This window comes from Gopherus flavomarginatus, chromosome 7 (assembly GCF_025201925.1).
Source record: "Gopherus flavomarginatus isolate rGopFla2 chromosome 7, rGopFla2.mat.asm, whole genome shotgun sequence".
NCBI lineage: Eukaryota > Metazoa > Chordata > Testudines > Testudinidae > Gopherus > Gopherus flavomarginatus.
In genome coordinates, this window is record NC_066623.1 from 22976114 (window position 1) to 22991227 (window position 15114).

Consider the following 15114-nt stretch of genomic DNA (forward strand, 5'->3'; position numbering starts at 1 on the left):
GCCCTGGTGACTTGCAGGCTTCTAACTTTTCTAAGTGATTTTTAACTTGCTCTTTTTTTATTTTATCTTGTAAACCTACCCCCTTCCCATAAGCATTCACTATGTTAGACATTCCTTCAGACTTCTCAGTGAAGACCAAAACAAAGAAGTCATTAAGCATCTCTGCCATTTCCAAGTTTCCTGTTACTGTTTCTCCCTCCTCACTGAGCAATGGGCCTCAGTGCATGCTCCAGCCCAGGGCTAAAGAGAAGTTGTAATTGTCTCTCCCAGGTGCTCCAGGCTGGTGTGGTGTCAGACACCAGAACTGAAAGCAGGAAGTCTGTCTCTCCTGTACCCTTTCCCTTGGCACCCAGGCAGCATGGAGGAGGAAGCCATCTAATTTGCATGCAAAGGAAACAAAAAGACAGAGGAGGGAAGAGAAACTTGAGTCAAGGAAACTCATGAGACTGGGACTTGAGTGGTGGGGAGGGGAAGAAAATGTGACAGGGACTGCCTGGGCAAATAAACTGGGATTGGATGTGGGGAGGGAGAGAGAGTGTGAGTGGTGAGAAGAGACTGAGATGTGAACAGTAAACCCAGAGCGGGAGACTAAGACTGGCTGGGCAAGGAGCCTGGGATTGGGCTGAAAAGGCTGAGTAATGGAGACTGGCACTGTGTAGGCAGGGTAAATAGGATTGGGACAAAGAGACAGAGGTGGGAAAGATACAGAAATGGGATCGGGACAGGTTGAAGGGAATAGGGCACAAGAGGTCTAGTCTGGGCTGGCACCAAGGAAGAATGTTCTATAACCACTAGTGACCACTCACCTCCAGGGCCTGGAGTGGAACCATTCCTCTGCTGTCAGCAAATATCTGTGAAAGCTACTGGCAAAGTGTCTGTCTCATCCTCTTCTAGTGCTGGTCCATGTGTAAGATGCAACCTTACTGCTATCATTTACTCCGTTAGCTCAAGTGTCAGAGATCTGTGTGGTGGATCTAAAAGGTCTAACTTTTCTGATGTCTCAAGAGTGTCAATATGATGCAATTTCTGTTTTTTTCAGATTTCTTTTTTAAAAACCCAGGAAATTACACACACAAAACTATGTTAAAAGAACGTTATCAAGGTTGCAAAGGCAAGCACTCAAAAGCAGCCTCAATTCTGGCATTTCCTGATTTCTTTTTTTTTTTTTTTTGACAAAAAGTAAAAAACAAAACCCCAAACATCTCTATTTATGATGTCACTAATCCTAGAGAACATGAATGAATTAATCCTAGAGAACATTAATGCTACCTATGAAATTTCTTCCAGAGTTTCTCATCTCTTCTGGAATTTAGTGGTTGTGAAAGGCACCAGATGGTAAGCCCTGGAAACTGAAGCCCTCTTAAATCACAGAACAGGCACAACACAGGCAGAAACAATGCACACCTACCCACACCCACTAATGAGCCTCAATCCTGAACCAGGAGTGATAGGATCCCAATCCCACACCAGTACCCTTAGCTCCCCCACCCCCACCATCCATTAACCACAGTAATTCTTCCCAAGGTGAAGACTCAATGGAACAGAAAATATTGTAACATTAGTATTAGTTATATTATCACTAAAAACTAGGAAGACTGGGCTTAACAACACTTTCCTCTGACAGGGAATACACAAGCAATTCAGTGTAAAAATTCCCAAGCTCCTTTGAGTTCTTTATTCAGCTTTGGAGGTTTCATTAGATGAACCTTATCAGAGTTTTTTGGGGGGATTTTCTTTGCTGGTAGCCACCGCTTTACTGATGTACCTGACAAAAGTGCTGCAATTAATACTCATATTACTGTTATGACAGCTCACTTTCCTGTGACAATAACCAGGCAGTTTCAGGCTTCTGCTGGGTCAGGCAGTACGCCTTGCAGACAGCTTTAGGGGAAGTACTCCAATGTGTGTGGAGTCTTATCTGCTTTGGCAGGGTTCTTATTTAATACATAATAATGAGAGCTCCTCTTCTGACTCATAATATTTTCCCCTCCCTAATATGTAAATAAAACCACAAAGATGTTTTGACTGGAGCGGATTATGTCTCTAGATAACCAATTAGTTATCAAGGACCTTCACTAAGCTTAGTCAAAGTTTTCAGATGAGAGTGTATAAAGTTAGGACCTAAACCTTTCTTTAACTTATCTCTGAGGGAAGTTGCAAATCTTTTTGCTTATTTTTTTTCCAAATGGTAATATCCCATATCAGCAGTAGAATAATATTAGATGTGGTCAACAGAAGGGTGATATTTTTTCCTGGGATTTAATATTTTTAGAAAAATAAACATCAACATTTTGAAATAAAATGTAATAAGTTTCAATCTGCTCCAAATAATATAGATGTAGACTTGAGCAGCCACATTTGAATATATAGCTCTAGGCTGTTTCATGACAAGTGAGCATATGATAGAGGGTAGTATGGAGCCTCACTGTTTCACCAAGAGCTCCTGGAAGTATCTACAGTGAATATTCACACACAATACTACAGGAGAAGGGGAGCAGGGCAACAGGGTGCTTTGTGGCACCCTCACACAGGACTGAACATTTGGGGAACTCTCCCTGCTACTCTGGGGAGGTTAGCTGTCACTTGCTCTTACACTGTTTGGCCTGATCCAGCACCTATTAAAGTCCAGGAAAGGATTCCCTATGATTTCAATGGACATTGGATCAGCCCCTGTGGAGCAGCACATCCTGTCCCTTCCCCCTGCTTATCTTGCTCTGCCTGCCCTATGCTGTTCCTATCTCCTCGTGCTCCAGGACTGCCTCTCATCTGCTCCTGAGTTTGGCTTTTAGCTCTTCTTACTGATTTTTGTACTATGCTGGTATTTGCAGTTTCCCAGTGAATAGATTTGGTGAAGATAGTGAGGCTCTAGAGCAGGGTTTTTCAAGCTGGGGTCCGCTGGCCCCGCTGATCAATTCTTCCTCCTCCTCCTCCTCCCTCCCAGTGCCTCCTGCAGGCCACAGAACAGCTGTTCAGCAGCACGCAGGAGGTGCTAGGAGGGAGGGAGAGGAGTGGGGATGGGGCATGCTTGGGAGAGGGGGAAGAAAGAGGCAAGGAAGAGGAAGGGTTGGAATGGGGCCTTGGGGGAAGGGATGAACTGGGGGCAGGGCCTGGGACTGAGCACAGGGCTTGAGGATCTGTGAGAAAAATTAAATCAAAATGTGGGGTCCTCAGGGTGCCAAAGTTTGAGAACCACTGCTCTAGAGGCTTGTTTGGCAGAACTTGTTTGGCCTCTCTGGTGGGCTTCTTGATATGATTCTAATTATGAGGGAAAGCTGTTGTCTCCTTTGTCCTTCTGAAGCAGAGAAATCATAAGCCAATTTTCTCTGTGCCAAAGAAAGGCAAAACAGACTGCAAGAAAGAGCATTTCACCCTGCTATTTTCATGGCAAACAAATTCTCCACTGAAGGATATGGGATGGCCTGGATTGTGTTTGGTAAATTAAAAAGGCAATGATATAAGGACAAGTCTATTCTGCTCATAGAATATCAGGATTGGAAGGGACCTCAGGAGGTCATCTAGTCTAACCCCTTGCTTAAAGCAGGACCAATCCCTAAGTACATCCCCAAATTGCCCCCTCAAGGGCTGAACTCACAATCCTGGGTTTAGCAAGCCAATGCTCAAACCACTAAGCTCTCCCTCACGCTGGTTTACCCACATATTCCCTTCTTTTGCAGAGTGTAGCGAAAGTCAGCTTCAACTGAATGCAAAAAAAATGGGAGTGGGAAGGCAGGCATTCATTCAGTTTGATTAAACCACTGGGCCTGGTGAGACTAAAAACCAGTTGCTGGCAACTCTGGATTATGGGAAACTTCGTTTTCTTAGAATGCTTCCAGCCAGGAAATCCCAAAGTACTTAATAAGTGCCTAACTATGCATAAAAGGAACAGAAACATCCACAATCCAATTTTAAATTTATAATCCAATTATGTTTAAGAACCCAAGGGGATCTCACTGAGTTCTGGGCAGAGAGGTCTGAGAGATCAAAAAATCCCCAAATTTCTCCTCATAGACAAGATGCTCCTGATGTGAGAAGAAAAGAGGCTGCCGAGTCCTGTTGTGGGGATTAATGAAGTGCCTATTAGCAAGGCTCTTCTGTAGTCACTTAGTTTGTTGTCATTTACAATTCAAGAAACAAATTACAGCCCTTAGGGTTAGTGTATGGCTGGGTTTGGGGGTGAGGGTGAGTATGTATGCCCTTAGGGGCAGGACCGGCTCCAGCTTTTTTGCCGCCCCAAGCGGGGAAGAAAAAAAAAAAAGATTGCTCTGCCACCGAAGTGCTGCTGAAGAGGATGAGAGGGAGTGAAGGACCCGCCGCCGAATTGCCACCAAACACCTGGACGTGTCGCCCCAACAACAGACGGAGTGCTGTCCCTTTCTATTGGCCACCCCAGGCATCTGCTTCCTTCGCTGGTGCCTGGAGCCGGTCCTGCTCAGTGGCCCAGAAACAAAGTGGTGCCTACTAGAACACGTATAAGAACAGGTGTAGAATAGGCATATTTGCTTTCCATCTTCAGTATTGCTATTCTGGTGCTAAGTGGCTCACAGGGATGGGCAAGAGCCCGATCAACCCGCAACCCACCCAGACATGCCTCCTTTGGAGTGTGCACTGCTGCCATCACTGCTAGGAGAGAGAGTTTGCCCCCGACCTCCTGTCTGAGAGGGCCCCAAACTGAGTGGCATTGTGACCTGGCATCTGGGGTCACAGCGCCACTGAGGTTTGGCCCGGCAGCTCCTCTGTCCCGATGTTGTGACAATTGGATGGGGGCCTAGAGGTGCTGCAATCCTGTGCACTGAGTCACAGGGCCACTTGCTGAAATTTGGCCCAGTATAGCTGTTCTGCAAGTCAACAGTTTGGTTGACTGATACAGTGTTAGAGGAAAAAATCTTTGATATAGTCAAATAATTATTTCCTGGAGAGAGTCTAATGCCAAATAAGCTTTCTCTGTTACTGGATCAGCAAGAAATTTGCTATTCAGTGTTGATTCTAGCTAGAGGCTCTACACTTCCTGATGATGAGAGATGAAAGGCCAAAGCTGTCAGACTGCATTGAGAATCTTCTACTAGAAGGGGAAATCCCAGTCTCACATTGAAGAACTGAAGAACCCACAACAAAAATTGCATGTATGTTCTTCAGCCTTACGAGTTAAGGCTGTGCTTAACTTGAAATCAGTGAGTGCAGGGTTTTAGTATGAAAAGAGTTTGATGTCAGTTAAACTTCTATTTTCTAAAGATGATCAAAAGAGTTTAAAGAAGAATTTTTGCTAGAATTATCTTTCCAATTATATGAGCATAACTGGAATCGATTTAATATATCCTCTAGGAACTCCTGTGATCAAGCTGTTCATGGTGCAGCATGATACTGCCTTACAGTCATGTTAGATTTCAATACTGCAACAGAACGCAGTTTGATTTTACCAAAATAGTGTTACTATTAATTATTCACAGTCCGACATTGTAGTTTTTTATTATTTCAATAGACTTGGACATTTAGGGCAAGATTATCCTGGTTATAACCTAACAGCTAGATGCTAGAACAATGGGTATTGATTACTGAAACAACAGTCCATGTAAAACTAATGTAATGTTTTGTAAGGATTGTTTCAGGAAATTTGATTGGACAGATCTGAAAGGACATCTGATCTCCTCTTGAAGCACCTGAAGCGTAAGTTCCTTTCCACCACACTGCTGCATCCACCTCCTCACAATCCTAATTTAATTCCCGGCAAAAGTCAGAGCAGTTTAAGACTTGCACTGCCTAGAATTGTATTCTCGAGGCCCCAGTATGCCACTGTGCTTGGGGAAGGACAAGAGTTGGGGGCATAGAACCAGCTATACTGACTTTATGTCATATAGGAATCCCCCAATGCAAAGATATTTCCCAGTTGCCCTATTAAGGCAGCTCACCATCCTCTTTGCACGACCTAGTGCAGAATGGACAGGGCCAAATCGAAGATCTAGTACAATACCATAGCCTTGATTCTCTCAAGAGAATCAGTGTTACCTAATATAGAATATGCTCCCCTCTCCCCAGCTTTCTATAGACTTTTTATAGAATCATAGAAATGCAGAAGTCATCTAGTCCAGCCCCTTGCACAGAGACAGGACCAAGTATACCTAGACCATCCCTGACAGGCATTTGTCTATCCTGTTCTTTAAACCTCCAATGGTGGGGAATTCCCTTAGAAGCCTGTTCCAGTGCTTAATTATTCTTCTAGTTAGAAAGATTTTTGCTAGTCTCTAAACTAAATCTCTCTTGCTGCAAAATAAAGCGATTACTACTTGTCCTATGTTCAGTGCATGTGGAAAACAATTGATCACACTCCCTTTAATAACAATTCTTACCATATTTGAAGACTGTTATAAGGGCCCTCTCAGTGTTCTTTTCTCAAGACAAAACATACCCATTTTTTTAACATTTCCTCATGGGTCAGGTTCTCTAAGCTTTTTATCGTTTTTGTTGCTCTCCACTGGACCTTCCCCTATTTGTCTGCATCTTTCTTAAAGTGTGGTGGCCAGAGGTATATTCCAGCTACGGCCTCACCAGTGCTGAGTAGAGAGGGATAATGTCTTATATATGATACTCCCGCTAATACACCTAAGAATGATATTTTGCAATTGCATCACTTTGTTGACTTATATTAAATTTGTGATCCACTATAACTCTCAGATCCTTTTCAGCATGCAACTGCCTAGTTATTCCCCGTTTTGTAGTTGTGCATTTGACTTTTTCTTCCTAAGTGTTGTACTTTGCACTTGTCTGTACTGAATTTCATTGTGTTGATTTCAGACCAATTGTCTGATTTGTCAAGGTCATTTTGAAATCTAATTCTGTCCTCCAAAGTGCTATCAACTCCTCCCAGCATGGTGTCATCTGCAAATTTCATAAGCATACTCTCCACTCCATTATCCAAATAGTTAATGAAAATATTGACTTGTACCAGACCCAGGACTGACCTCTGTGAGACCTGCTAGATATGTCCTTTCAGTTGGACAGTGAACAATGAATTTGAATACAGTCTTTCAACCAGTTTTGTACCCATCTTACAGTAATTTCATCAATGCTACATTTCCTTAGTTTGCATATGAGAATGTCATTTAGGACTGTGTCAAAAGCCTCACTTAAATCAAGATATATCATGACTACTCCTTTCCCCCTATCCACTACATCAGTAACCCTGTCAAAGAAAGAAATTAAGTTGGTTTGGCATGACTTGTTCTTGACAAATCCATGCTGGCTATTGCTTATAACCCAATTATCCTCTTGCTGCTTACAAACTGGTTACTTAATAATTTGTCCCAGTATCTTTCCAGGTATTGAAGATGGGTTAACTAACCTATAATTCCTGGGTCCCCTTTTCCCCACTCTTTAAATGTAGGTACTATGTTTGCCCTTCTCCGGTCCTATAGGACCTCACCCATGACAATGAGGTCACACTCAACTTTTTCAGTGAAGTCTGAAGCAAAAATAAACACCTAAACGTTAACGCTAAACACCTCTGTCTTCTCGATTTCATCTATTAGGTCTCTTTTCCCAAGACCTACACTTTCCTTTGTCTTTCTCTTGTTCCTAATGTATTTACAGAATCTCTTCTTTTTGCCTTTTATGTCCTTTGCTAGGTGTAATTCATTTTGTAAGCTAGACTTCTTTTTGATTTTGTCTCCATACACACAGATCTTCCCCTCCCCTTCACAGCCCAGCACCCCCCCATACTCCCCACAGAACCACTCCCCCAAGCCCTTTCTCCCAGCTGCACTCACCGGCCCTGCTGGGAAGTGACAGTGTCTGCCAGGCTGAGCTGGTAGCACAGCCAGGGCCAGTCCCTGGGCCAGGAATTGCTCAAGCCCCTCGGGAATGGCACGATTAGCCAGGCCAGGGCCTGCCCTGGACGGCTCCTTCAAGATGCACTTGCCTAGAGGGGCCTAGCCAAGCCCTTCACGCTGTCTCTGCCCCCAGCTGAGACTGGCTGGGCTTCTACACCCGTCCCAAGCGGCTCAGCTTCAGGGAGATGTGGGGTCCCACAGGTAGTGGGAAGCAGACACTGCCCAGAGCCTGAGGTGCCCTTGGGTCTGGCCATGGAGTGAAGAGGAGCCAGCAGAGCAGGGGGAGCCAGCGGGATCTCGAGATGCAGTGCAAGCGGAGCAGGATGGGACCCCTTCTCACCATGGGCCTGGCTCCATGGAGCCACTGGAGCCATTGTAAACCCAGCACTGCTAACAGTGCCCCTGAACTCCTTTTTCCCTTAGATTTTCTTCCCATGGGACGTTACCTATCTGTTGACTGAGTTTGTAAAAATCTGGTTTATTTTAGGTCCATTGTTCTTATTTTGCTGCTCTTATTACTGCCTTTCCTTTGAATCATGAAACCGATCATTTCATGATCATTTTCCCCCAAATTGTCATCAACTTTCAGATTTGTAACCAATTCCTCTCTGTTAGTCAGATCAAATAAAATATTCCTGTCCCCCTGGTTACTTCCTCCACCTCATGAAACTAGAAGTTGTCCCCTACACATTCCAAGAACTTATTGGACATTTTGTGTTTTCTCATATTACTTTGCCAACAGATGTCTGGATAGTTAAAGTCCCAAATTACCACCAGGTATTTTGTTTTGCATATTTCTTTTATTTGTTCTAGAAATTCCTCATCCACCTCCTCCTCCTGATTTGGTGGTCTTTAGTAGACCTCTGCCATAATATCTCCCCTGTTTTTTCATCCTTTATCTTCTCTGAAAGACTTTCAATTGGTCTGCCTTGCACCTCCTTCTGGATCTTAGAACAAGTGAATATATTTTTGATGTATAATGCCATTTCTCTTCCCCTTTTCCACGACTGTACTTTGTGAACAAGCTATACATCTCTATACCAATATTTCAGTAATGAGATTTATCCCACCAAGTGTCTGCGATGCCATTAAGTCACAATTTAGCTTATGTACTTAAAACTTCCAATTCTTCCTGTTTATTCTCCATACTACCTGTATTTGTGTACAGACAACTAAGATGCTGAGCAGATTCACCCACTGTTATCCTTGTTGTTGCTAAGATCCTACTGTAATTTTCTATTTCACCCACAACAGCTAGCCCTCTGTTAGTCACTTTTTTAATAACTACTTGTAGGCTTTTGTCACATGCTCCCTTTGAACCTATAAAGAGAAATAAAATTAAAGTTCAAGTGGATGAAGATCCCATTTTATTTCATTGTCTCAGTCATAATAATTTTCAGTGGAATGAGCAAATCACTATATGAGATAATCAAATATTTTGGTGTTTCTTTCTCTGTAGGGTTTTTTCCTTTCTTCAGATGATTAATTACAGGACTGGGGGAAATGTACAAAGAAACTTCATTCTCAATAATGAAATGAAAATTATAATAATGCCACAGTGGAAATTCATAGTTTGCCAGAAAGACTCTGGGCTTGATGACTCTTGGCTCAGACCCACAGCTGTGCATGGTCACCTGTAGTCTAATAGCTGTGAATAAACTAAGAAACCTCACCATCAACTAATTATAAAAGACTGGAGAGTTCCTATTTTCTTCAAAAGGAAACACACTGCGGTAGAAATGGCTCTCATGGAAATATGTTTTGACTGTGGGTGCACAGCTGTGTCATACCACATCCTGTGACTGTGGCATTCTGCCAGCTTCATAAAATGAGACTGAGCAGATGGCAGAGGACTGCAACCTGCAGTCTGACCCTTGTGGGTGGACCCTTATGCCAGCATGGAGTTCCACTGATGTCACTGGTGATCTGTGTAGTGCAGGAATCCATCCACATGGATCAAATTACAGGACTGAGCCTAAATAAACAAAATGCAGATAAAGAATAGGAAAGAAGAGGTTCTATGTAATAGCAAAGTGAAAAAAAAAGACAGCTTGTCACACTTTGATTCCACATTTACTTTTCTTCAGTTAAATTCTTTTTTTTTTCTCTTTTTTTTTTAAGAAAACTGTTAGTTAATATTTGATGTGAGCTAAGTTAGCTCTGAGACCAGCTTGCTACAGGACAAAAGTAATGCTTTTATAATTCCCTGCTCTCAGAATGATCTTTGAGTTTTGTTTGAGACCCTAACCTCTCCTTTCTTCTCATGCACTTTAGAAATTCCATTATGAAATAGTCATTTTTGATAGTTCTGTTTTTATCCTGTTACTATTATTAAACTTAGTAGGCCAGTCAGTTTTATTGCCTCTGATTAATGCCTGCCATTTTTTAAAGATGCCACACTTACTTGATTCATCAAAGTACCTCAGAACATACTTAACGATAAGATCATGGGACTATTTGCTTGCTTAAAGTTAGGCATATGTTTAAGTATCTTGATGAATCAAGGATGTAGTGCTTACTACTGCGAGTAGTCCATTGACTGCCACGGGGACAGTCAGCGTAATAAGTTCCATGCCCATTTTGTTTGATGGAACTACCACAGTAGTAAGTACTGTGCCTGGGAGACAGTCCTTGCAGGATCAGGTTGTTGAATAAGAAATTTGGGATACTGTCTGTAAGAGGATTTTGCAATTCTATGCCTTCTCCCTCCAAAATGCTACATCCCTAAACTTCATCCAGTGGGTGTGCTCTGGGATAACTCGGCCTTTCTAATGGCCACCTTAAATATGATTGATCTAAAATAAACACATTATATGTTTCGGGAAATTGGCAACTCCTCTGGCTGTAATGACAAAAAAAAATATTGTTATGATCATCAAACAAAACATCTCAGCTGAGTGTCACTCTCAAATTTAATTACAGCTAGAGAAAGTTGAGTCCATAAAGAGCGATACCACACTTCTTTGTTACTTATGATTATATACACAAGCATGTTTTCCATAGGTTGTGATGCCCCCCCCCCCCGGTTTTATCTGGATTGGTGATCTGCTAGGTCACTCCAATCCTTGAATCTGGGAGCCAGCCTTACCCTGCTCTGCTGTGAGAACCCCCCGCTCCTGGGCTGTTCACGCACAGCCTCTGGCATGTAAGCTGCTCCTTGGATTGTGCTACCAAATGACACTAGCCAATATCTCCAGTCCCAGACACAATTCTAGGAACCTCTGTCTTGCAGTGTCCATTTATGCCCACTGGACACTGCAAGCTTATATGAGTTTATCAATTTAACAAAGAAATTGATATGTACCAGGCTTGTTATCCCAAGGGGAGTCTCTGACATGCTTCAAGCCAAACACACTGCTTCAGGTAGAACAAACAAACAGATATGTTAACTATATAGATATTAAGTGATTATAAGTCAAAGCATAACAAGTCAGATTTGGTCAAATGAAATAAAAGCAAAATACATTCTAAACTGATCTTAACACTTTCAATGTCCTTACAAACTTAGATACTTCTCACCCTAGGCTGCCTGGTTGCTCTTCAGCCAGGCTCTCCCCTTTGATCAATGCTTCAGTCGCTTGGTGAAGTGTTTGTAGATGTAGGTGGAAGAGAGAGGAAGAGCATGGCACATGTCTTTCCCTTGTCCTTTCTTCTCTCTTGCCTTGCCTTCCCCCCGCTTTAGATTCAGGTGAGCATTACCTTGTCACAGTTCCAAACTGACCAAAGAAAGGGGGGTGACTCCCTCGAGAGTCTAACAGATTATTTTGTTGCTGCCTAGGCCAGCGTCCTTTGTTTCTGTGAGGCTGGGCTGGGTTTGTCCCATATCTGCCCTGATGAGGTGTGAACTGCCTCTCTGCTCTTGGAGAGTTTTTGCCAAGGCTTTTTTAAGCCATGAGGATACAGTTTCAGCCTCATAAGTACATACATGAAATTATAACCTCTTGTGTATTTGGTTGTCATGGTAATAGAATCTTGTGTTGCTATGGCAACTGAGTCAGATTATTAGGGGATAGCCCAGCCTGTTTGGCTGGCTGTTGGTTAGTTCTATGTGTAGCGATAAATGGCTGCTCCAAGGTTTACAGCTCTCTGTGTCTCCAGTGATTTCTTCCTAAAGCTGTTGCCCCCAAGGATATAACACTTCTAGCATTACTGTAACAACAATGCCCTGTGCACCATGAGCCTTCCGAAGACACCCAACATGCCAAACTTTGCACTGGATTCCACACAATCATTTTATAAAGATGAACATGGGTATGTGAAGTGTACCCCCAAGGTACAGAGCATCACATAGGTATAGTAATATTTTGCTTTTGTTTCCGCAAGACATTCTGTAATACTGGGACTTTGCCCTGTGTTTCTCACTTACTTTAGAAATACCATATTTTCTTGAAAAGTCATGCAGCCTTGCCTCACCATACTAGAGAAATTTACGTGGTGAAATATCATTTGTATGAGCAAAATCCCTTCTAAGCCAAAACAAGTCAAGACATGAATATTAAGTGTGTTGTTTTTTTACAATGCTACAACCACTGAGAGGAAGTAATGTCATTTGTGGCTGGAACACATATTTGATTGACACAGCCTCTCATCTTTCTAATGTCAGGGGAAGGCTTGACAGAGGCTGAGAGAAACTCCTCACTGACCTCATCAGGTCGATACCAGTCGTACTTTTCTTCACGCAAAGTAACTGAATGAATTGGACTGTGTTGTTAGCACTTAAAGGGACATACAGAAGAAGGGGAGGGGTTGCTTCTCAAATAGGAAGCTCCAGGAAAAAAACACAACAGAACAAAACTAGTGAGCCACTCACTTTAGAAGCTAATTGTTTATAAATCAAATGGAATTTTGGGGCCAGTCAATGGCCTAATGATTATGCTCTGCTGCACTATGCTGTGTAACAATTGTGTTTAATTTACATCCTGCTTTCTCATTCCCTGGGCTGATAGGAGTGAGGAGTGCCAAAAAAACAGTTCAATTAAGTTCACAATTCAGAAGAGGGTGAAAAGAGGGTACGACTGTAATATCCGCTGAAACTCAATAGTGCAGCCTCTGGCCCACGAGAAAGCAGCATTTACTAAAGATGGGCAAACCGGTTTGGATAAAATAAGAACAACCTGAACCTCTGCCAGAACTGAACAGAAAGGGAACATTTCCTGAGGCTGAAATCAGTTTTGTTTAACTAGTTTTAAATAATTCATTCCCCCTCATTCTGAGCTTTGGTCTGGGACCAGAGGGCAAACCAACAAAACACCATGAGAAATGGAATTCTCACAGCTTATTTGTCCTGACTGAGGTTCTGGCCTCAGTGTTGGGGATCTCACAAACAGACACAGTCTTGAGAAGTTTCCAGCTGGATCTAGTGACCACAGAAGTTTGGGTAAGTGCAGAGTAGTTTCAGCATTTTTTTTTTTTGAACGGAGCTTCTGAACATCATGAGGTTCACCTATTGTAAATTATAACAAATTATAACAGAGACCATTGATCACTTTGGCTGGATGGAAGGTGGCTTTAACTTTGAATCCAAGAGCATTCTTATATTCTTTATTCACTGGCAGCCCTGCATGAGATACACCAGAGTAATACAGTGCCTAGAATTTTTTGGTGGTCCCTACAACCAAGACAGACCACACCTCAGTAACGTGGCCCTGATGAGCCAGACAATGAAGTGTTTTTTTCTGACAGGAGAGGAAGGTTCCAAGTCAGTTAAGGAATGCACTCCATCTGGAAAGTAATCATATGCCGCTAAGCTTCATTAGGTGCAGGACCTTAAAAAGAGATTAGTCTATGCACAAGATTAAAATGGAGTTGCTGTCTACAAGGCAAAACCTACTCTTCTTGAGACAGGACAGCTGCGCTGGTCAAGTGAATTTTGTGTTTAGAGAAGGTTGGGATTTGTTTTCCTCAAGAAGGCAAGGTCTCACATGGCTTTATAAAGCATATTTAGGTCCACTTGTTATGTGCATGCCATAACAAATATTAATCAAACTGGACTTCATGTATACATCTGGGTGGGCAGGTGTGAGTGTATGTGCATCCGTATGCAAGGCCGACTTTAGGCTGATTCCCCTGATTCCTGGGAATTGGGCCCCACACCTAAGAGAGCCCTGCACCCCAGGCGCCTTTTTAATTAAAAAAAATTTTTTTTACTCATCTGGCACCCATTGGGGGTGGGGGTGGGGATGGTCCAGGACTTCTGAGGCATTTCGGGGAGGGGGACCGCCATGGAAGACCTGGAGCAGACCCCCTCACCACCGAAGTGCCGCTGAAGCCCCAGAGCAGACCCCCCCGCCCACGCCGCTGAAGTGCCACTGAAGCCCCGGACTGCTGCCAGATATTTGAATTGGGCCCCACAGTTCATAAAGCCGGCCCTGTCTGTATGTATATGTTCATAGGTATGTTTTTGTAATCAAGCCAAGTCCTGAGAAGTAGGTGCATGCGAACAACTAGATCCACCAGCCAAAAAAACTCCAGGCCTTTCAGTGTCATTTTTCATATCCTATCACTAACTTTATCACAAGCATCCACCTGAGTTGAGGAAAGGATGGGTATTTTAATATTCAACTGCCTTCTAAAGAGCATCCTCCATGAGAAAGGCCATGATAAATAAGGTCTGTCCAGCTTCTTGTGTCTGAGAGTCACAGTGGTCAAATTAAATGATGTTTGGATAACTTACCTTGCTAAAGTCTTAGAGGAGATGAGCGCCTGCAATTCACTCAGGCTTCTGTCTGAGCTGTGGGTGCTTGCCTCAAAACCTGAGAGGTGCTGCTATCATGTGCTGTACAGTATGTGTAACACCAACAGACCCCGGTTATTGGAGGGTGGGATCAAACCTGGGGTCTCTGGAGCTTAGTGCATGAGCCTCTACTGCATGAGCTAAAAGCCAACTGGCTGTTAGCTAAGGCTGTAGAGCAGACTCATTAATCTCTCTAAGTGGTCTTGGTGCCACTAGATGGGACAGAACACCACACCCAGGAGGTGTGTGAGTTACATACTTTTCCTAGCTGCGGAAGCATGACCCAAGCTTCAGAGACTTCCCAGTTGAAATCCTAGACGAGCCCCCACTTGTAACATGGACAGACTCTGGTTGTTGGGGGATCGAACCTGGGGCCTCTGGAGCTTAGTGTGTGAGTCTCTACCACATGAGCTAAAAGCCAACTAACTGTTAGCTAAGGCTGTCGAGCAGACTCCTCTCTGTCTCTCTCTCTCTGATGTTGATGCCCTAGACCAGGAGGTGTGTGGGTTACATATGCAGCAAGCATTTTGAATGGTATATTCTCTTCAACACCAATGGTTC